The sequence below is a fragment of the Phalacrocorax aristotelis genome, chromosome 2 (genome assembly GCF_949628215.1).
Source record: "Phalacrocorax aristotelis chromosome 2, bGulAri2.1, whole genome shotgun sequence".
In the NCBI taxonomy this organism is placed as follows: Eukaryota; Metazoa; Chordata; class Aves; order Suliformes; family Phalacrocoracidae; genus Phalacrocorax; species Phalacrocorax aristotelis.
The window spans coordinates 113,489,656-113,514,233 of record NC_134277.1 but is presented as its reverse complement, the minus strand read 5'-3'; the positions used below and the strand labels follow the sequence as shown (position 1 = coordinate 113,514,233).

The following is a 24,578-nucleotide window of genomic DNA, read 5'->3' as shown; positions in this document are numbered from 1 at the left end:
CTTTCAAACTTTAAATGTGAAATTCTGGATGGTTTCGTTTGTCTTTGCAAGAACTGTGGTCAGTCGGTACAGATTAGAAAGAATAACCTTAACACCAACACTTTCAGAAGAAAGGTAGGCTTTTCAAGTAACTTTAACGATATTAGTATTTCACCTTCACCATAATTAATCATGTGGCATATATAGTTATGTGCAAATGCAAGTAGGTACACAGTTTATGCAGATGGAAAGCTGAATATGTTTAAATATACTGGTGAAGGAGGTGGGCGCTGCCTTTTCTCCCTGACTTGGACAACCAGTGGGGGCGGATGCGTTGTCTGCTGGCTCTTCTTCAGCAGCCCATTACAGGTGGAAAGGGATTCCCAAGATTGGAATAAACTAGGACAAATCAACTACTGTCTAGTTCTTGGGGGTGCCATTAAACAGGGTTGCATGAGAAGTGGTTGGGGGTGGTGGTTATCTTTTTACTTTTACTTTTTCCAAGATACCTACTAAAGCACATCCATATATTATTTATTGTTATTATATGTACATGCATAATCTACATACAGCATTAGTGGCATTGACTGAATGCATAACGTAAACCAGCGCCAACACCAGATCCAAACCAGAGCAGAGCCTGTCAGCAACCTCTGTTTGCTGGAGTGGAGAATTACCCACACTTAGCTCACTACCCCTGCAAGTAAGTGATCAAACCCCAACAGCGTACTGGCACAGTAATAAAGGACCCTCCTAATTGCCATGCCTCAAATTACAGCTCTAAGCCTCCTAAAGAGAAAGCCTGCAAAACTCTTTAATAAATCATAGAAATCAGAGATAGAAATTAGGTCATCTTGCCCATGCCTCCTATCCGCACCGTGAGTTTGCTACCCATACGGTGCTGCTGAGTGCTCTGTCTTGGCAACTCCTAAATGATTCAAGTGCTGAGGTTTCTCCCAACTCCCCAGGCAGGCTGTTACACGGCCCAGTGAACCTCGCCATCCATCCCACCTGCCAGCCTCGTCCTCTCCGCCCCAGTTTTGCCTCTGTCCCATTTTCTTCTGTTCCTATTTATATCTCTCTCCGACTCCCCCCAAATCTGTTCTTGATGCTACCACCACTACCAACTGGCAAAAACTGTTGCTCAGGAAACATTCTTCTGCCTCTCTTGTAATCCCACTATAGTGTGCTGCTATTTTTAGGAGAAAAAGGAGGTGGTAAGGGAATGAAAGGCTGCCAGCTTCAGCTGCACAAGAATAATGCTCCAGTACATGGAAACTACATTACAGTGTTTCCCTTTAAGCACATATAATTAACCAAAACTTTCAGTCTTCTGGAATGATCCAGAAGAGAGAGAGAGAGAAGAAATGGAAAAGAAAAATTCCAAGGTAAAAACCCTGCCCTCTCGCTCCACCTTTCAACCCCGCAGCTGGGCTTCTCTTTCCAGGGTTGTTCTCAAGATTTTACACTGGCGTTTGCCTTGCGAGCCACGTGGTTAAACCAGCAATGCATTGTCATAATGAAGTGATCAGTTAACAAACCTGCTTACAAGAGGCAACTGTGCCATGCGCCAGCCCCTCAAGTGGGAGCAAGACCTGTGTTTTACTCCTGCTTCGAGACAAGGTGACGCACTGACCTCTGACAGGGCAACTGCCCTTCACCCCCTGCAACCATCCCGGCCAATGCTGGTGCCAGATGCCCTGCAAAGGGCCCTGTGCAACCACTGCCTGGAATACCAAGACTATCTGGCTAAACCAAAAATACCCTACTTTCCTGAGCACACTTTTATAGCTCACTCACCATCTTCACCTTTATCAAACCTTGTATTTAGAGATATATAATGTTAAGAACTGCTACTAGGAACAAAACAGAGGTACTAGGTTTCTTGCTGCAAATAATCTCCAGAGGCAAGCAGTAATGTTTTCCTCCATATAGATGTATATGTCCGTATACTGACTCCAGCGCAGCTGTGGGGCACCCGCAGCAATCATATTGTGCTGGGAAGCAGAGGGGCTGAGCGCTGCCTGCCCCAACCCTCGCTCTGCAACAGCAGTAACTTAATTGAAAGAAAACAGCGATGAATTCAGTGGACCCGGTGAAGTAATCATCTTCAGGGTCCTTAGAGAGATTACAGCTTCCTGACCTAAGCTGTGATTTGGTAGGGTCAGATTTTGAGAGCTGTATCTAAACCAAACTGAGCCTTGCTTCACAGACAGCCTTACCGATTTCTGTGGGAAGACTGGCAGATAAAGATATTCCCCGACGCAAGCCAGGGTGCAAGAACAGGTCTCTCAGTTAGCATAAACATATGTTTCCTAGGTCTGCAAGAGCTTTTTTTTTTCCCCTCTTCACAGCCTGTTTGCATTTGCTGGCTTATTAAACAAGATTTTATTTGTAGCCAGTACGTCCTAGGAAACCAGGAGGTGTTACACATAATTGCCCTCAGATTCATAAGGAGTAAACAAGGTAACCTCCACCACGAGGGACTCCTCCTCCTGCTCCACTACAACCAGCAATGTCATGCTCCCCAGCTGCCTGCCCCCAGGGAAAGGCTGCTGGAGCACCCTGGTGCGTGGCTGCCTCCCAGGATTTACTCACCTCTTCCACTCCTCCGCGAGTTGGAGAGCGCTGAGGCTGAGCTGCTGCAAGGCGCGAAGCTCTGAGGATGAGGAACGCAGAGGGATAATGTGAAACTGGGAGGAGGGGAAGGGGGCAGGTGCTTGGCCCCCTACCTGGGTGATGGGAAGGGAAGGACAGTGCCAGAGGCTCCCGCCCCAGCAGGGACCCTGCCGGGGAGCCCAAGGGAGTGAAAATCCAGGCAGTGACCACAGCCAGGCGAAGGGGACGTGCTGTGAGAATGACAGCAAGAGCCTGGCAGGGCGTGCAGCAACACAAGTAAAGAGAACAGCAAAACCACAGGCATAAGCGTGTGGTTTGCTCTGGGCCAGAGATGGGCGTTTTCCCTTTCTTTCTCCCAAGAACATCCCATCGGCCATCAACCAAGTGCCCACCAGGGTCACCTGTTCCTACCTTAGGTGTGTTACCCCACTTGCTTCCTGCATCCCATCTGGGATCAAAACCCAGCCCCTGTTTCAGGAAAAAGGCTGCAGTAAAAGCCAAGCGATAGATGCATGCTGTACCCTGGTAGTCCAGATTTTAACATAGCCCAAAACCAGAAACATCAACCTTTCTCCATTCCACACGGGACCTTTCTTCTCCCACCTCTAACTCATTAGAACAGTGCTGTGACTTTTCCCTTCTGTCACCTTTGTCAGTTTCATACACGTTTCATACAAATACATGCACGTGAGCATGTATCCAAAATTGTATCCTGCTTTATTCCCTCTGTACTCCCCCCTCCGCCCCTTCCTGGAATATTTCTTTATATTCACATATGCTTTCCATTTATTCTAGCCCTTTACCCCCCACACATGCTCTGAGTCCCCGGTTTCCACATTCTTCTGTAACCCTCTAAACTATAAAAGACTTTTCTCAGTGGGATCAAACATCTGGTGGGTGATCCTCATGCAGATTTCAGTACTTCTTTTGTTTCTCAGCTTGCCAAAAGATCGGTTTTGATACGTAGTGAAGCCACTGAAATGGATTCTCTGTCTGTGGCACACAAAGTATTTCCAAGATCTATGAAGCAAAGGGTAAAAATTGATGGGGTCTATGTAAAAAGGGTGTTTCCCCCCTTTTTTTTCCACTTCTATGTACATTTTAAACTTTTATTTCTGTATTACCCTTTCATATACTGCATCACATATGGCTCAAAGAGATTTGTGATTTAGAAGACTATTATTATTTCCTTTTTGCTTTTATCTGCTTTATTCAAGAGCAACCAGCTCTGCTGATACAGTCAAAGATCAAGTAAAAAGTAAAGATTTCATTTTGCTCCAGAGAAAAAAACCTGACAATTGCTCAAATTGCATTATATCAATTACTCAGGAAGGGTGTAGGAGATACGGAGTTTGCTGTCTATACAGCACATTGTCTCAGATTACCTCAGTTGTCCCAAATACTGACCCATTTCTGCTTTTCCACACGTATTTAGTCCTCAGCAATCCTCCCGAGTTTCGTCTGCACTGATGCTTACGGTGAAAACGATTGAGACTGGCAGGGGCAGGCACAAAGGGCCCATAGGATTTCTCCTACTGAAGCCAAGATAAGCTCTTCTTCTCCACTACCTGTGCTGTTCATTGTAAGAAATTGAGATCTTTCCAAACAAAACAAGCATTTCTCTTTGGGTGTTTCTAGCCAGCTAATGCAAGAGGGAATGCTATGTGTCCATACTACACATTTAGACTTGGCCCATTCCCCAGCCATGAGAAATGGCTAATACTGGAGATTAAACATTAAGAGAAATGTGCTATAAAACCTAGCTAATTCATCATCTTTTCAGGAGTTCATCTCTTTTAAAGGCTTCCTTTACAGTACTGAATCAAACTGCTTAGCAATGCTTATTTAAGTCTAGTTCTGGGTAACACTCTTTGATACACCCTGTAAGTTTTGTACCAAATAAAAACAATCCATCATGATCCTTCGGAATAAACACGTTTTTAGCTTAATTTTCAGCTTAGTTGACAGCAATCATATTTCTCAGTTACACGCATGCATTTATTTTCACTTGATTAGAGAGAAATTATGTCTGAACAAACCACTTTGAGAATTCAAACTCTGTAGTCATAACAGATTTCCAGTTAAAAAAATGTGATAAATAAGATGCTAAGACATAATATCCTGGGGCCACGCTATACACACTGAAAAAGCACAGTCCTGCAGACTCACAACAGCCCTCCCTGCATGGACCGACCCTTTTTTTTTTTAAAGCCCAGCATCCATGGAACGCACACTGAACGTACACAGATTCGCACCCAAGGATGTATTTCGCTGTGGTAAAGTCACGCAGTTATTAATACTTTCATGTTGAAAATGCTGGAGCTCAAGAGATAGAGCTGACGCTTCATCTCATGAAAAACAAGTATTCTTTTATAACCGCTTATAAATGGTTTGATGTTTTCCCTGAGACAACAAGCAGTCATTTACTGATACATGAGATTTCCATGAAACAAGTATGAATGTCACCCACCGTGAATAACACATTTAGCACATTTCAAGAACTTTCTGTTAACTCAAGATCATGCCTGAAATACAAAGATGTGACATTTTACATATTTAAGAAAAACAACCGTGCATAGCCCCCGAAGAATTCACAACCACTGCACCAAACAACAAATCTAACAAATACAGGTGTGAGCACACTGCTGTGGGTCAAACCTACCATCAGTGCTCGTATTATCTATAAACCCCACCCAGCTTTCAAAGAAAAACCTGTGAACAGTAATTCTTTTTCATCAAAGAATAAGTATTCAGCAGGTTTCCACTACAGAAAAAAAAAAACCACCTCACCCTGTTTAATTAAAAAATTACGTAAGTTGTAGCTTCACCTTCACTTGCTCCTTCTTGGAAGAGAGAATAAAACCCCAACTAAAATTAGACCTCTTCAGTTTTGCTGCAGTTCCCCAGCACACAGACACAGCCCTACCCTGCGAGGAGCTGCCAAGGCGGAGGCGTGGGGGGGAAGCTGGGGATGGTGCCACACCCTGTGGGCCCCCCCCCCCACTCCTCCTCCTCCTCCCCCCAAAGGCTAATCCTGCCCACCGCAGAAGCAGGCTCCCATCGGATGAGCTCCTGACACGCATCGGACCAGCTCCTCCGTCATACAGGGCAGCCTTTGGGGAGGAAAGGCCATCAGCTGCATCATTAACGGAGGGATGCGGCTGCGTGAAATTAGTTTGGGGAGAGGCCCAGGCTACACCGGTCTGATTAAATACAACCAATGTATTTCTAATGCTTCACGATATATTTCACATTCTCTGCTGCAGCAAGCAGGTCTGCAGCATGCCGACAGCTCAAGGAGCCTTCCTGCTCAAGCGGTGCCATAAGGAATAAACTTCCAGTGGCTCTTACTCTAATGCGGTGCTCTCGGGCTCTCTTCTCCTCTTATTGCCATGCAGGTCTCATCCTCACGCTGGAGCTGAAACTTTCCAACCCAAGGAGACCGACATAGCAGTATGCACCCGTCCTACATTATGCATGTTCACACACAGGTGCAGCAAGACCCATGAATTTAACCACATTGGTGATGCAGCAGGATGATCTTGACCTTTTAATACTCTACAAAAGACCATTCTCCATAGATTTAGAGGAAAAGCATACACTCAATCGCATCTGACTAAGCTTTACTGCTCAAAAACTTACATATTTTGCTTATTTTCTTATTTTTCTGTGAGACTGGGCTCTTTTTTTTTTTAAACACAAATCTTTCAGCTTTCTAGAGACATAGGCAAATGCTGATGATACTAAAAGTAAAGTGAAAAAAGATCTAAAGCAGACCGCCACACTGTAAAAGGACTGATGCATGTGGGACACACCTAACCCAGAGCTTTTCTTTGGCAAGCGGGCCTCTGGCTTGTAATCATTTTGACACAAAAAAGCCTTCAAACATTGTAGGTACCTTCCCTTTGACTTACAGGCAACACGCGTGTTGAGTTGAGGAAATACTTTCCATCCCTACCTCAAACAGGAGCACACGCCAGCAAACGGCATTCGGAGCGATGTTCACCTTTAGTGAACGCTTTTCCTCCTGGACTGCAGCCGTGAGGCCAGATTGGCTGTACTTTGCTACTTGCGATGATCGCAGGAGTGCGAGTTTTCAAGCTTATATGCTTTATATGACAAAGTTTCAACTTTGACTGAAAACTAAGAAAACCTAAAAAGGCAAAAAACTACTTCCCCCTCCCCGGTCACTCAAGCGTGAGGGGCCGGGATGCAGGAGAACGGACCCCCGCAGCCTCCCTCCCGACCACACCCTCGCTCCTCTCTTCCCTTTCCCCACAGACCTGGCTGAGCACCCCAACTTCCACGCCACGGTCCGCGGGGTCAAGCGTGAAGGTGGGTGGGTGTAGGGGCGTGCGCAGCGCCCGAGCCGCCCCTCTAGCGCACCTGGGAGCCCACGCCGAGTCAAGGAAGGAAGGAAGGAAGGAAGGAAGGAAGGAAGGAAGCGCGCCCCCCCCCACCCCCCCACGCGTGATTCCTCCCCCGGGAGGCCCCGGCAGCACGAGGCGGAGCGGCCCTGGCCCCGTCCCGGCTGCTCCCACAGCCGCGGGGCCCCTCGCTGCCGGCCGGGGCCGTGGGGAGGGGGCCGTGGGGAGGGGGCCCTGCCACTGCAGCGGTGCGGGGCTGCGATGTGCTCCGTGCATAACCACACCCACCGCATTGCAGAAGCCACGGCCAGGGCGGGGGGGGGGGAGGGAAACAGCCCCCCCAAGCCGCCGCCGCAAGACGCGCAGCCCCGGCCGGGCTGTGCGGGATGGGATGCGATGGGGGGGGCGGGGGAGGCTCCCCCTGCACCCCCCAGGTGAGCCGACCATCCGGGTGGGGGTGGGGGTGGGGGTGTGTGTGCGGCCCCCCAGCCAAGCCATACATCCCCCCGCGCCGTGCCTCCACCGCCTACAGAAGTTTCCTACAGAAATGCGTATCGCCCTAAAAAAAAAAAATTGAAATTGCAACACCCACCCCCCACCGCCACCTCCGGCACAGCTGCGGCGGGAGCAGCCGTGGCGTGTCCCGTGTGTGTGTGTCCGTGTGTCCCCACGCCGGGCCGCAGGGAGCGCCCCCGCCGCCCGCCCCGCTCCGCGGGGGGCTCCGCTCGCTGCCCCCCACGGCGCCCCCCCGGGCATCCCGGCCTCACGCACGCACCGCCCTCCGACCCCCCCCCCCCAGCTGCTAACTTAAAAATGGCTCCTAGGAATGAGGCTTATATATCTATAAATACGTATATATTAAAAAGGGAGGGGGGGGGAAGGATGCAATCTGCCCGCGCCCCCCCCGGGCGTATCCTCCGCTTCCCCTTGCGGGAGGCGGGTGCACGCAGCGGGGGCGGGAGCGGCGGGAAGGTACCTGGGGCGGCGGGGAGCGGCGGGGGCGCCCGGCGGCGGCGGGGGGCGGCGGCGGGGAGCGGGGCGCGGGGCTGCTCCCGGCGGCGGCGGCGGCCACGCGTCAGCAGCGGCAGCGCAGCCCGGCTCTGCCCAGAGCGAGCCTCCGCCGCTTCCCAGCAAATCAGGGCTGCGGAGGCTCCTCCGGAGAGAGGGAGGGAAAAAGGAAAGGGACGGGAGGAGGGGGGGGGGGGGGGGCGGAAAAAGAGAAGAGGAAGAAAAAAAAAAGGAGGAAAATAAAAATAAAAGCCCACGCCGCGGAGAACGGGAAAAGCTGGATGCCGGCAGGTTTCTGGAGCCAGGCCCCCAGTCTGCTGCCGCGGTGCGAAGGGGGGGCCGCCGAGGGCTGCTCGCCTTGCACACAGCAGAGAGGGCACCCCCAACCACCCCCACCTCCCCCCCGGCACCGGGATCCCCACCTGCGTCCGGAGGGATCCGGCTGGGTTTTGGCTCAGCTAAATGAATTCTTCTGTTTAGAGAGATGAGTTTAGCTGCTGCAGTTGCAAGCAAACCCTAGCGATGGGGAGACTTAACTGCGAACTTAAAAGCAGCTAGCTGGGTGCTGGCAAGCTCTGGCTTTGATTTACCCGTGGGGTTTTTGTTGGGTGTGAGGGTAGGGGGTACCAGCCTTTTCGACTTTAATTTCCAGTGATGAACTACATGCTCTTAAAATCTAGACTTCACTCAACAGCATCACCAAACCAGAAATAATTAAGAGGTCCTGCCACACATTGGCTCCCGATCCAAAAAGAGTAACATAAAACTGAAAATTATTTGAGTTTTTGCTACAACACAGACCACAACATGCCACATGTCAGAAAGCATCAAAAATTCCTAGCATATACAGAAGCCATTTGGGAGGGGGATAATCCCACTTTCACCATTTCATTTTGGTAAATACGTAGCTCCTCTCAGAGCACATAACTGAGCTCTCCACAAGCTACACACGATACGAGCAGCCCTCACGTCTGAGACTCTGCCGCACCACGGCACTCACAGGCACTGCCCGTTCGCTTCTCCGGGGGGCCAGAAGCGGCTGAACTCACTCTTTTCCAGGGGAGGAACTGGCCATGGGAAGGGTAGCGACGGCTGGCTGTGGGAGAGCCACAGACCGACACGCCCTCACACTGCACCTTCAGTCCTGCTGCAACACAGTGGATAAATTAGGCTTATTCTCTCTTTAGATACCGTATTTTCAGAGCTCCCAAAAATTATAAGATCCAAATTATATTCAGGCCTCTGATATGAAGGGGGAGGGGGGGAGTTCGCCTTTAATTAGCAGCAGCTCTCTGGGATTTAAGAAGGGAAAGAGGTTTTGACAGTAGGAGCGGACGTACCGCTTCTCAGATCTGCAAAACTGCGCTGCTCTGTATTTAGTCGAATCGTAGCACGAAACACACACACAGACACCCTTCACCTGCTATGCAGGAATGCTATTTAGCAGATCTGGCACACTGTAACATGCATAAGAAGGAGAGGGACTTCAAAAGGAAACTGCGTGCCATCAACTAAGAGAGGGCATACTTCTAGTCATGCAGCTGAAACAAAAAGACTTGTATACTCTTCTCCACCAGGAGCTCTGGAAGTCATCATGAATCACAAAGGAATAGACTTGACATCCGAGACATACATTAGCGTTAGCAAGGTATGATGGGGGGGAGGGAGAAAAAAAAAAAAAAAAGAGAAAAGCAAGAAAAGGACTGAGTTGGTTTGAATCAAATCGAGTCTCAAAAGCAAGCTGGAGACTTAAGAAATATTTGAAAAACAATGCAAGATTTACCAGCTAAACCTTTTGCAGCTCTTGTACTGCCCATAACAGAGAAAGGTGTTGACAATTCTTTTAAGCAGAGATACACACCATTGGAGCATTAGTGCTTCACAGCAACACGTTTTCTTCAAGCAATACAGCAAGCGAATTTGCCCCAAAGTTACAATATACCCTGTGAATCCTTTCTTGGATACACTGCATATATAATAGCATCTTTCATCTGAGGATCTAGAAGTCGCTCAGCACATTTATTTAACCTCAAAACATCAAGCGGTATTAACAGGCGGTTCCTACAAGCAGGAAATCTTTGCAATAGATACAAGGTAGCTGGTACCTCTGGGCTACCAATATGGGCCTAAGTTTCAGAGTTCTCAATGCTCATAGGATTTTTTTTTCCCATTTTCAAACATTACTTTCTAATTCCAGAGTGGATTAGTTGGCTGGCTTGCCTTGACTTCTGTCAGATGGGAGCTCCATGGAAGTTTAGGTTTCCAGGAACAGCAGTGTTTAATTATTATTTTAAAAACCTGTTCTTCCAGTATTTTTTAGCAAGCCTGAATCCATACTCTTACACAGGTGGGAAATGTGAATGATCACCTGCACTTCACTGGAGTTATCCCAGTGTCCATTTACACAAAAGGAAGCTCGGATGTGAAGTCCAGGCAGCACTAGAACAGACTCTGATCTCCTGCCTTGCTATAGTTTTGGTTTTGCTATTTTCTCACCTTTCTGGAGGTGCTGCTTCAGACCTGGATGTCAAGAGCAATTGAGTTTAATGGTCCTATTTGGATTTGTTCATCTCAACTCCCAACACATCAGGCTTGGTGCAGCCCAAGACCATCCTTTCTTGCCTGCACGAAATACCCCACCAGCAGCCAGACACGCAGCCCCTGCTGCGTGCCACAGAGACGTTTAACTCCTACACCCTGCTCATTTAAAAACAGCACCAGCTTGGGCGGTATGGCACACACCCGCGATTGCCCTGAACACGCAGCCTTTGAACGCTTCACATCCTGCTGCTCTAGACACAAGCTCCCTGTGTGCTGCTACCCACCTGCCATCTCCTCCCCATTTCGTTGACTGCAGAAAACCTCTCCCAGCCTCCTCCTGCCACATCATCCCCTTTCCTCTTGCCACATCCAGCACGCCCCATGTTCCATCCCCACTCATCCCCTTTCCCCCTCCATTACCACCATAACCCTCAGCCAGGGGCCTCCTGACCCTCTAGTCCTCCTCTGCCCTTAGAAGAGGTATCTCTTCATCTTCCTCCTCTCCAAAGCAGCTTCCTTCCCCTTGTGCCACATACCTTCCTTGCATTTTTTTCCCCAGACCAGGATCCTCCATTTCCTACCCATGCAAGGAGCTAGACGCACATCCAAACTGCTTCTGTGCTGGTCTGGAAGCCAGGCTGTTCCCAGCACCCCATCCTTTGGGGAGGAACGTATGCTGACACCCAACAGTATGAGCAACAGTCATGTTGTCATGAGTCACTCAGGAGATTGACACCAGACCAGGGATATGGGTAAAACATGCAGCAAGCTCTGCCCTCCATTCCCTTCCCCATCCATTCACCACTTTTGGTTTTCCAGTTTCTCCCCTTCGGTGAGAAACACATGCAAGTTTCTTGGGGAAGCCCTGCAAAGGGAGGGAGGAAGGAAAGGAGGGGTTCCTGGCATGAAAAGCCTGGGAAGAATAAAAGCAAAGGCAGCCTCTGACACGAAGCAGGTAAATTAGAGGTGGGGAAGGAAAAGGTGCCAACACACACACTCTCCTTCCCCAAGAGGTACCAGCCAGAGGAGGGCAGCTGTAAGGAAAACGGGCCTGTACAGAGTATTTGGCCACAACAAGGACTTTTTTTTTTTTTTTTTTAGAGGAGAGGGGAATGGGGAGACACGCAGCCTCTGCCAGGAAAGGATGAATAGGCAACCCTGGAAGATCAGGGACAAGGATTATTGCCCAGCCCTGGGAACTGCTGCCTAAAACATTCTTGTGATTCCCTAATTGATTGGACATGGCATTCAAAATAGCACATTACAGAAAAGCAAGACAGAAAAATGCTATCAAACTCAGCAAAAGGCCGTCTCAAGCCCGGCCAACGATGAATTAGCTGGGTACAGCACTTCAAAAAATGGCAAGTACTGTAAAAGTAGCAGCATTACTACAGCATTATTAAGAAGATATTTCTTTGCAGACAGGAGCTTGGCACTATCTGTCTAGACGGGTAGATGGGTTTGGAGTCAAACTGATTTTTTTTTTTTTATATTACCGTATCCACTTCCATTTATTAAAAGCAAACTGCTCTGCCCATGACTCATGCAGCTTAGCTTTCTGCATGGCAATGAAACAAAATTCTCATAGTTAAGAGCAATCACTGTGAGACAGCAGATGAAGGTAAGATTTAGAAATCAGACCTAAATCTTTTATTTCTGTCTTCCCTCATGGCCAACATAATGCCCACAGACCTGTAATATTGGCCAATATTACCACTGCCTTCAAATACATTAGTAGTAAACCTTCAGGTGAGATATCCCTTGGTGCAACCCAGTGACACAGCGGGTCAGATTTATTCTTGACGCTGCTTTATTGACCTCAGCGCAGGGATTTATTTGTTCTGTCGTTTGAAGTCTCACTCTGCCAGTCAGTGCCAAATCCAACCCCTTTTAAGACTACTGAAGGAACAATCAGTAAATTTGGCCCCAGTTCTTCTGCAACTGAAATCCTGCCTATAGGAGATTTACTGCAATTAATTCAGCACTGCCCTTTGCCACTTTCATAGCTGTAGCTACTTTCTGACTGAGAGCGTTAACTGGATTATCAAGAGATTACCTCCTGCTGCAGTTCTCCAGCCCCCATTATGAACCAAAGGTAACCAGAGTTTATAGATCTAAGATGCTCTGGGATGCACCAAAGGCGACAACAATTAGTTTTCAGATAGAGTAATGAACCGAAGCTTTTTATCTCAAATAAGATTTTGATTTTTTATTTACTTTACCTATGCATAATCATTAATATCATTTAAAAGTACTCTGATTTAATGTACACTGACTACAGGAAACAGAAAATACAGGAGATATGCAATATGCAGTTAACAAAAATTTATTTTAATTTGAGTAGCATTCCTAAACAGCCTAACAACGAGGGAGGCAAGGACAACTCTCATTCACTACTGGCAACTCTAGGACTGAGAGTTTCCTAGATGGTGACCACCTCCACCAAGACCAACACATGCCATTCTCCTTTACTGGGGTTTTCTCTGTTGAGACCATCTGTTTCAGTCCATGAAACTCTAGCTTTTTGTCCTCATTCCCACAGTGCATGCTGTGGGGTGTTAAAGAAGATGCCTTTCTTCCTCCTTCTCCATGCCACTAAACCCAGTCTTGCATATTACTAACAACACTATCTTTGCTCCTGCTACGTCTTCTTTTCATGAAGCATCTAATTCAGATTAGGATTTAAACAGGAGTTTACCTTGAGCATAAGCTAAAGTCTCACTGACTCAAGGGAGAATCAATACACTTATTTATTAAGTACTATCAAAAATAGAAATGCCATCCTGAATCATAACTGCCTTCTACAAATCTCTTTTTAAGATACCTCTTCCTCATGACACCTATAATAAAATGTCTCTCAGTGGCCAGGTTAATTGGCACAGCCCCCAGCTGCTTTTGTATCATTTGTCTTCATAAGCTGCAAGATTTACCAGGTAGGGAAGGCACTTCAACGAGTGTTTGCATAGCACCCACCACAGTTCACCTCTCATCTTAATAAATGTTAATAGCAATTAAGGGAAGTGCTAGTAGGTTCTTATTTAAAGTACAATGTATAACTATGCTTATCATAATACTAAAGTGTTATTAAGAAAAGGTAAAAAGCCCTGCTCAGGAATGAACACATTTATCCTATATCTGTACTGTCTTACAGTTATGCATGCTACGATGTCACAGGTTGTTTTCTTTAACGGTTAAAAGATGACTTTAGTTCCAAGGATTCCTTAGAATTACAACATTTCTGACCTGGCATGTCTAAAGAAAAATTTATACTCCTTGGCTACCTTTCCTGTCAAATTATCCCTCTTCATTTTTATTCTCTCAGAGTGCCAGAAGAGTAGAAAACCCAGATCCAACGTTTGACAATAAACAGACTTTACTGACAGAAAGGGAAAGGGCTGGTGTTTTCAATCTACCAAATATGCTTATTGAAGAAAACAACAAGAAAGCAAAACCCCAAAATATACAGGACTAATTTTCCATCTCCAGTTAGAAAAGTGGACGTTTGTTCCCAGTACGCTGCTTCCTCTTGCTCTTACTTCTTTCCTTGCACAATATGTTAACAGCAGGAGTGGCTGCTCTACAAAAACCAAGGACATGGGCCTGTGTCCAGGCTCTGCCTGGCTGCTCCAGGCCCACCCAGCCAGACATAGCCCTTGCTCCTCTCAGCCTGTCCCCATCCCGCAGCCTGCCATGCCCTCCCAGCCAGTTAAAGGTCTGCATTACCAACAGGAGGAAAAGTCTCCATCTTTGCCACCATTTTGTGGCTGCTCCTTCCCACCTCCATCCTGCCCCCTTCACCAAGCCACTACCAGCGTTTAAGGCCACGGGAAGAAGTAGGCAAACCCTTCAAAGTTGAAACTAAAAAGGAAGGAGAGACAACAAATCTGATCAGTTCCTCACCATGATTGCCCATGGGATCTCATCAGTATGAGACTGCAAAGGCGGGGTGCAGTGTGACACGAGGAGGAGGGATGATGGCAGAGTCACACCGTCGCCTCTTTTGGCAGCCTCGCCAGACTGTGCTGGCGTCAGACTGTGGTTTTGGCCACCAGCCTTTATTTATGTCAGCGACTGCTCAAAATGATATCCCTAACCTTCAACCCCTGCCTGACCGGGCTCCCAGGGACCAGTCCACCTCAGCTAGCAGATGGCCTCTGCGCACAGCCAGGAGCTCCTCTGCCTGATGTTTATAGTTGCTCAAACACTTTCAAAATACATTACCTTTTAAAAACACGCTCCAGTTCAATTTACAGTTTAAGTCTCACATTCAGTTGATGAGACAGTGCCAGTAAAACTGAGTTGAAGGTAGTGAGAAGAGGAGAAAACCCATCCCTTCCCTCTGCTTCGACAGCTTACTCCGCCTGCAATTCACCCTCATTGTCAGCACACATGGAGAAAAAAATCAGTGGGTACCGATCCAGGCTCTTTGTGTCTTTCCCTTGGCAAAATAGACTGGCACACCTGAAAGGTAGGGTGCCCAGCATATTATATCCTGGGAAAGGAAAGTAGCAGAGAGCCACACTCCACTGGTTTCTTTTTAACTGAAATATAGCTAGTTTCTAACTGGACACAATGACCCACAAAAACAACCTGGGGGATCTGGGTTTGTATCTCTGAAGACTAACCCTCTTAATAGCACAAAAATGGTACTGTCACATTAAAAGAGAAGAAAACCCCCATCACGTTCAACACACAGCTTTAACAAACTAAACAAATTTCACTCTTGCAAACAACGACATATGTACTAGGCACCGAAAAATATCCAAGAAAGGCATCTCAGCCTCTCACCCTTTTGAAAAGCATTTTACACATCACAAATAATGAGTACCATGAACAGTGTCTCACAGTGCAAATGTTTAATTTACCACACATCCCCTGAAATGATAGTTTTAGGACCAGGTTTGCTTGGTCCCCACCGTTTACTCCCAGTCAGCCTGTGTGCAAACATCTGTCTGGCTGCTCCCAGAGAGACACACGCACAGCCCAAAGTTGCCAAGCAACATCCTCAATACCTTAAGCATTGGGCCAACTCGCCTGCTTTAAAAAAGTTACTTAGAGAAAAGGCCGATAGGAAAGCACAAGCTTACATAAGAACCCTGCATTTAGAAGAGGTGCTCTGCCTCTTTCCCAGAAAATTTCTGGGCACACAATTCGTTCTTGGTAGTAAAATAAATGCAGCAATTCCTGTCATTGCTTCCGAAAAAAAAGGAAGCAATTTGTGTGCTGGAGGGCCTAAGTTTGAAATGGAAATCTAAACAAAGATTCAGGTTGAAAAATCAGTTTTCTGGATAACAACAGACAAATTATACTGCCTGCCCATCCTTTACCCAAATCAAGGAACAAGCAGACATTGATTCGGCGTATCTGGGGGCCAACACAGTGCCACTGGAGACAGTTAAAGGAAAGCATATCTCTAGTCATTACAGACAAAATGTTAAAATAATGTATTTTTCAAAAAGCCTGTGAACCAGAGAGATCCAGGCTGCATTCTGCCCCACATTTGAACTCCTTTCGCTCAAGCGTTAGTCAAATTATTTCCAAGGTCATCTTTAATATAACAATTAGAGCAGCCAAACACCCACGCTTTTAAAGGTTTTAACACTAGCTCCTCTCCCAAAACAAAGAAACAAGTTGGACTGGAATCTCTGTTGCAAGACAAAACTGTATTAATAGTCTCAGGGCTTACAAACAGCACCGGTCCTCAGTTGTCTGCACGATTCTGATGAGGCCACAGTGACTGATCATATCAGTTAGCACTTTGGTACCTTGACCCATGAAGCTGCTCAGGAAAATTTGCAATTGCCATTGCACCTATTAACACATATCATGAACTACTGGTGTTCTTAACAAAAGTAACAGAGCTCATAGTATTTGGAATTTCTCTGATGCTTGAGGTGCCAGACAAGTTCAATAAGCTTGTAAAAAGAGTATTTTCACTTTAAGGCTGTGTTTTCTCCTGACAAGACACATAACTGCAGAAATAATGAAAGCCATAAACATTTTCTCAAAGAAAAAACGCAGTGGCATTGATACGAAGGATTGCGTTTACCCCATATGCAGCACGCAGTTGTTTCCTTCGCAATTTTAAGAAAATTCTATTACAGTTAGTCCGGTACTGACTTCAGTACCAAGCCCATTTCTGGAGGTTTGGGCCATTTTACTGCTTTTCGTACAGCAGCTAATCTATAGTCTAAGAGTTATTTTAGAAAGAAATTTAAAAGAAACGTAAGCAAGACAGATAAATGTACTCATAAAAAAAGCCTTCAGATTTCAATGAGTTGCTCTCCTATGTTCCTTTCACTTGGGGAGAAAAGTCAGAAAGAGTAAAAATAAGTTTGGGAAAGGTTGTGTTCCTAAGGCTTTGTTACTGCTCCTTGTCCTCTGTCCTTACCACACCAAGCCCAGCACTCTGAATATCACTTTAGGTATTTCTGTCAGGCAAGAGAGAGCATATGCAATAGCTATATGCATGCTGACAGGCAGCATTGCACATGCTGATCATCTATCAAAACATATGCTTTGATTAGTCAAACAGGCTACCTGCCCGCTACAGCCAGGCAGGACATTTAATGGCTGAGCTCATGCCAAAGCAAAACATTTCCCTTAGAGAAGCAAGGTTTGCCTCTAGACTCTTCTAGACTACCATGGCTACACCAACACCACTGCTCAGGGTGGATCTGAATGCATAACATAAAAGATGCTGCAGCAGTGTCTCATGGTATAGAGCCTCCATGTCTTTCCCTGAACCACCCAGCCTCTGCTTTGCATTAAGCATCTGAAGTCCTGCTTTATTTTCCTTTTGGGGCATTCTGCCACTCTTTGAAGGAACCTGAAAGTGATTATACAGATGAATGATGAAACCTGAGCACTTGTTCTCGTGTTCCACCCAAGCGAAGAGGCAGGAGATATAGCGGCTTATTCTTGGAGAACTCAGCCTCCAGTTTCCACCACAACTGTGGCAACATGTTTTTGGGGGTGCAAGAGTGCCAAAACCCTTCAGACACCAAGATCATTTTTGTGTAATACCCTAAAATGAGCTTCAAAGGAAGTGTTTTCATGTCATCAGTCAATGCCTTACTGGCCGGTTTTGGTTTTGGGATTTTTTCCCCCGTTTTTAATGATCAGTAATTAATAATCATAATTTTTTAAAACCCACCTTATAATGAACATTTCTTAGAGTAACATGATAAAAAGTCCACCCTTGGAGAGAAATAAATTTTCTACACACCACAACTCCCATGAAATCAAATACTCTGACATGTGTCCACTATTATGACTAAAGTAAGGACTTCTGAAGTTAAACTCCCCAATGATTAACTTGCAAAGTAAACCAAATTTTTCTGTAATTGACTGGGATCTGTAAATGCACGTGAGTTCTGACATCTCTTGCAAAGGCTGCATCATCAGTGTGGATATTTAATTCACTTCCCTTCCTCAAAGCCTCTCTAAAGCTAAAATTAAGTTCCATATTGTCATTTATCAATTTTATTTAGACTAATCAAATACAATTTTTGTTTTGCAGCTTCCCAGACATCACATTATGTGGTGTGTCTAAAGTTTGTATAGAATTAATCAGCCAATGAACTTAGCAGAGCAGAGCAATGTTCACCAAGCAATTACAACATCTGGAAAACTTGCCATAAAGCAGCAATTATCAGGCATTATATACATGCAAACTGAGCTATTATGGTAAGATTACACAGCATATTACATCTTATTTTCTTATCTTTTAGGTCCTTAATACCCTCAGCTTCTGTACCGGGAGCTCTGTAACTGCTCTTAACCACTTCTTGTTACCTTTTTTAGTGTCTGAAACCTACCATATGCTTTCATTGTGTAAGAGTGGTGTAGAAAAAGTCAAGTCAAGCTGACGGCTGACTTGAAATCAAAAGCAGGGTGGTGGCTGCTTGAAGAAGTTAGGATGCGAAGTGGTAGGGCAAGAATTCATGGTACCCTGTTCAAACTTCACTAATTTGCAGTGTAAATATTTCCGACGTACAACAGGGATGAAGTAACTCTCTCTCTAAAAGAAATACGTGTTTTATATCGCTTTGCTTCGTTAAACAAAAACTTCAGAATACGTTGGGGCAGCCTGCACCGCATTAGCTGAGAGAGGAGAAAACCACTGCCAAAGACACTCAGTTCAGAATTTGTCTGGGGAGTCTGCGCTCCAGATCATGAAAAGTTTAGTTGTATAAGCTACCTGAAAACAAAATCAAGATTTCCAGAAAGACAAGAAGAATTGGTTTTCCTTATTTACAAAAGAAAAGTAATTGAGGAAAAAGAGGGAAATATTTGAAACATCTACAGCAGTTGTTTACCAGGTGTAAAGCTTACTAAGTTAAGGATAAGGAATGCCTTGGGTACAATTTCCTTAGCCCACAGAAAGTAGCTATAGCTATACTTAGGCAATCCCAAGTATTTCAGAGTTTTACATATGGGGAACAACTGTACCCAGTGTGCACAGAGATGACATATTTGAAGTGGAGCGTGAAAGAGAAACAACAGCTGCTCGTAACTGTGCAGCCGATGTCAAGCTTGGACAAGCCCATGGAGCACCTCCACCTTCCGAGGCCACCAAGCCGGACACCTGTAGTGTCTCACACTCTCGACAACTGCAACTCCCAACAGCAAGAGGGCTGGAGAGATGAACAACACTGCCAGCATCCTGGGTACCTGAGCAAACACATACCTAGACACGACTCCCGATGATACCAGGAAAGAGATCACATCACAGTACGCCTGTATTTTAGGTATTGGGATGTGGTCAGCCTGGCTCATTTTGAAGGACCAATAGTGAACTGACCCAAGAAACCCAGGTTCTGTGGATGAGACAAGCTCTAAATACCTGTTAGTGGAGAGGACTGAAACCAGCCTGAACTTCTTATCAGAGAAAGCATTTTGAAGGCATTGCAATGTAGCAGTAATATAATTTCCAACTGTCTTGTATATTCTCTTCCCCAACTTTCCAGTGTTCCTATACCTCTTTCTATATAAGGTTCTTTTTACATACATTTATTTTAGGAAATGAAAACTTCCAGGTCTTCCCGAGAGTGTCAATCCCCCTCTTCTTCCTCCCACCCACGTCCTGGTTTTACTTAAGCCTCACAGCTCCAAAGAGCATCAAAGTAACTTGCGGAAGGGAAGCAGAGCGTTGAAACAGTCGCCTTCTAGAATAAGAAAATTAAACATAGAAAGGCAAGGTGGGATGAATCATGCTGAGTTGTGTGACATTTCTTAACTCACAAAAAGATTATCTTTTTTTAGAATTTTTAGTTAATAACAGCAACCCAGCATTGTATAACTCAGACTCCTCAGTAGAAAACGAGTACAAACTATTTGGGCCGGCTCTTATCCGGGTTTCCTACAACTCTCTAGTTTTCTTTACTTTTCTGTAGTCTTTATTGTACTGCGGTAAAGTTTACTTTCTAGCATAAAAGAAACTCTAATCATGTACATGAAAATGACAAAAAATAATCAAGATGTTTTGTGCAAATATTTGTCATGACTAAGAATGCACCAACCTATTTTAACATCTATTATGTTTTCTAGTAAATGATTTTAGGAAGTGTTATCCTCAAGTTATTTAAGCAATAGAAGGATTTCCATGGCCAGAGCTAGGCCAAGCAGTTTGCTTCAAGGAACAGATTTAAAACCTGATTTGAAAGCTGCAACTGAACCTGAGCGTGTTGGTTGGAGGAAAGGAGGGGGCAGGCAGAAGCAGCCCTCCCTCCTCCATACCCATTTCCTAACACATATTCTGCTCTCAGGCACCATCCAGTAATTATATCAAATTTCACAAGATCACTTCTCTGTCTGCACAGTTGTGTTGTTTATAAAGCTAGGAATTAAAGTAGCATTATAAAATCCGCAAATATGTAGCCACTCTGCCTTTTTCCACATAGGCTATTCTTGGCAGCGTCAGTGCTACTGCAATGCCTTATCTTGACATGTTCTTTTCCACTTAAGAAAACCAAACCACTGAGAAGCAACAGAGACTTTCTAAACCTCTGTCTGAAAACCTTATCTCTCACTCAACAGGAGGCTGAAACAGACAGACTATTGGAAGTCCCAGAGAATACAGCAGAGGTGGAAAAAAATAATAGAATTTATGTCTATAATATCTGCCATAGTAATTTGGCATAAACAAACATGATACACCCCGCTGCAACAGAACAGGTCTCATCTTGACAACTCAGTGGGTGAAGTCCTGGACCATTGAAACGGATGGGAAAACTCACCAGTTTAATGATGCAAAGGTGTCCCCACCCCACGCGGTCTGGTAGTCCCGGTGGTCAAACAGTTGGCCCAACAAATCCAACAGAAATACAGTGTCAAAAGAGAAACAGCGCATTGGCTGACTGTTCTGTTTTACAAACTAGACAAGGATCATCTTAATAGTTGTACAGTTGCACAAATATGGGAAATGAAATTTTGACTCCATCCCCTTGTTTGTGTTTTACCCAATAGTAGTAATGGTGTATTCACTGATGTTTTTTAAAAAATGCCTCTATTTTTCTTTTTTTCTTTTTCCAAATAAATGAAAAAAGCACATTCAAAAGAAACAGCTATGTTATGCCTAGTAATGAAATAATTATTACAAGATACATACTCATCCCCAACATACTCTAGCATATAATTACAGCCCATTTGATAATTCAATTTCAAATGCAGTCAATATTTGTAAGTTACGCACACTCCTGCACAGAAAAGACAGCAACTGTGTTTAATATGGGTAGTTAGTGCAATTATAATAATTTCTCATCCAAGTTATGTGTACAAGTTGATTTTATGCGCGGCTCAGCATCAGACCTGCTAGACCCACCCCACCCCCCTTTCCTCCAGCAGCACATGAAGGTCAGCTGCTTTTAACACCGGAAATTTAGTGAAACAGCTTGGTTTGTTATTGCATTGGAACTGGTTTTAGTCAGGGCAGCTCACAGCTAAATGGCAGGCAGAACAAGTAAATTCAATTAAAATAGCTCTGAGGCAAAAAGGAGACGAGTGTATTAGAAAAATATAAATGGGAATTTAAATGGGTGCTACAAGAGCAAAACCAGGCCATAACACAACCCTCTTTCCCTCTTTTATACCCATGCTTTTTTCTTCAATGCTGAAGAGCATTTTTAAACAGGCTGCTCCACAACTGTGTCTTATCTTGGCATACAGTGAGCAGACACAGAATAGCCGGAGTTTTCACCAATCCTGCCACACCAACCCCTTGTTGTAGAGGAGAACTTGCAAAATGCATGCTCTGGAGTATTCCTCATTCCCAAGCTTAATTTTTGTCCCCTGTTGCAGAAAGAAGGCACACAGAGCATCCTTTCTGCAGGGCAGCAGCGGTGGGCATGCACTCAGGGAGGTGAGCTGGGTGCAGGGAAGGTAAGAGCTGCCACCAGCCCCAAAGCAAAGGGGAGGGGAAAGGGGGGCACAGCCCCTACAGCTCCAGGGCTGCTCTGCCAGGAGCTTCAGAAATGAGTTTGCAAGTTATTCAGTCCAGGAAAAACACTGTCATATTCACAGCTTCACATGAATGGCCACATAGCTTTTTTTTTTTTTTAAATCACTGCAAGACACTGCTCTACACATTGTCAAGGATAGCATACCACTTTCTTGGGCTCACTCAGAGCAGTTTGGGACTGCTTCTCTAGAGCTTGTTTTACTCTAATGAGTCCTAGAGAAGAATGTCACCTGTGAACTGTGCAGCTCCAAGCCTCCCCAAGAGCCAGAGCCCTCCGGGCTAGGGCTCATCTATGCCTTGCTTTGCAATTAATTAATCAAATTCCTTCCCTTCATCATTGCTTGTGGCACCACATTTATCTCCCAACTGCAGAACACTAGGTGAGGGAGAGTCAAACCCATTTCAGTCCCACCAGATACCAGGCAGTCCTAGACAACACAGAAGAGAAACAGGAATAAAATTAACATTTTCATTACATTCAACTACTTCTGTGTCTCTCAGTGAAAGGTTTTTTTTAAACTCAACTGTCTATGTATTTTCATAACATCTACATGTCTCTTCCAAAAACAGCCTTAACAAAAATTGGCTTTCAGTGGGTCTCTGTTACCATATAGCTGTGATATCGCAGCTACATCCTTCTGCGCTACACTGGATCAGACACCAGGACCCATCCAAGTTAACAATTCAGTTCTGCTTCTGCGACTTTTCCACAAGTTTAAAAAAAAAAAGTCATCAAAGCAATGTTCAAGTAACACATGTTACTGAAGCTCAGCCTAAAAGTATTTACTCTTTAGAACTAACTGAAAATAGGAATTTTCTGAACTAACACTAGCCAAAGTTGGTTTTTTTTAAATTTTATTTTCTTAGAATCAAAGTAATGTGTCCTCAAGCACAAGTATTTTACTTTCTCAGAACATGCCTCAATTTTCCTTGTGGCTTGCATGATAGTCTTAATAATCAGAGAACTAAGGGACTTGGGATGAAGCAGACCTCAGAGGATACCGAATAAAATCTTTTCTGTTCTCAGTACCATCTACTATTTGGGCCACCTTTTGTTTGTTTGTTTGTTTTTTTTTTTTTTTCAAAAAAAGATACAGATTTTTCTATTTTTCTAATTTTTATTTTTTTTCCCCACCCCTGATTCAACAGTTCCAGTGATGATTTTCAGGTGTCAGTATGAAAATGAGAAACCTTCTTCTATTGATACACATAAGTAACATTACCAAGTCTTTTCCCATAGCTTCTCAGAACTCCAGGCAGCGATGAGAGCTAAAGCACGCTGTACCCTGTACACATCAACAACAGCTAACCCTTGTTTTAGAGAGGCAGGATTAAGATTAGCAATAGGGCTAAAGTGAAATTATTTTGAAACTCAGAACACTTTTCACAGTGAATCCAAGCGACTTCACATTTCTTACACATAATTTTGTTTATGTTGTGTCTAGAGCAAGTGTAACTTGGCAGGAATGCAATACTCTGCAGACAGATATGGCAGCAGGAGAAAAGATAGCAACACTAAAAATAAAGGCTCTAACAGTATCATAAGCAGGAGCCAAAATGCAGAAGAAATACTTTTTGCTATCAGCGAGGTGAAAGGGCTGGTGGAAGCCCATGCAGCAAGAAAGGCCCACTAGGCCTCCAAAAGATCATTTTTCCTTCTCTTTGAGCAAACTGGACAGGGCAAAGACATTTGTGACCCTCCCCTTTTACACAGAGAATGATGAGGATGCAAACAGATTGATAAACTTCAGAGGAACATGCCCCTTGGGCCAACTTTTACAACAGAAAATTGAAAAAACTGAAATAGGAATACAATTTTATAAGTAAAATTACCCACCAGAATATATTAAATTAACATTAATATTACAGAAGTCAGTACTTAAGAAATGCCAGAATTAAGCTGCCTTCTATTCATGCACTATTTCCAACCCCTTTTTTTTTTTTTTTTGGCCAGGAAGGAACTGCTTCTTCATCCAGTGTGAAGAGTGAATAGTATTTAAGGAACTGAGCTATAAAGACGGAATTATCAATTTCTTCACATGCTTTCCTGTATTGCTTAACACTGATAAACGAGCACTGCAAGAATAGCTGTCAATACTGATAATAATCTTTTCAGTCACCATTTTACACAGAGGACCAAGCCACACACATTAAACTCAAAAGCATCCATCATTTTGGGATGCCCAACATGTGCCACCCAGGGAAGAGTGCTTATACCAGTTGGTATCTTTTAGCACAATCCCAATACATTTCAGCTACAGCTAATCATTTTTGCATTGTGATTCTCAAAGCTCAGCTGAAACGTCAGAAAAGGGAAAATTCAGACAAAGTGACGTAGCACCACTAGGGAGCTCTGGGGCAAAGGACTTGACTGATCATTCAGTCCAATCAAGTCTGCTATTTCATCACAGAATGGTAGGGGTTGGAAGGGACCTCTGGAGATCATCTTGTCCAACCCCCCTGCTGGAGCAGGCACACCCAGAGCAGGGGCACAGGAACGCGTCCAGGTGGGTTTTGAATGTCTCCAGGGAAGGAGACTCCACAGCCTCCCTGGGCAGCCTGTGCCACTGCTCTGGCACCCTCACAGGAAAGAAGTTTTTTCT

The 24,578-nt window shown here is 45.0% G+C and overlaps 1 protein-coding gene across 34 annotated transcripts in view; it reads right to left on the bottom strand.

Annotated features, from left to right (window-relative positions):
* EPB41L3 (erythrocyte membrane protein band 4.1 like 3) overlaps positions 1-24,578 on the bottom strand; it is a 143,646-nt gene that overhangs the window by 87,984 nt on the left and 31,084 nt on the right. For 29 of the 34 annotated variants that reach the window (XM_075084720.1, XM_075084727.1, XM_075084726.1 and 26 more), the window contains exon 1: positions 7,942-8,029. The exons of 3 other annotated variants lie outside the window; for them this stretch is intronic. The gene's annotated coding sequence lies outside the window, so the exon portion shown is untranslated. Of the gene's footprint in view, positions 1-6,881; positions 6,973-7,941; positions 8,030-8,395; positions 8,414-24,578 lie in introns of those variants that run through there. 2 more of the 34 variants (XM_075084722.1, XM_075084721.1) reach the window with 2 other exon arrangements.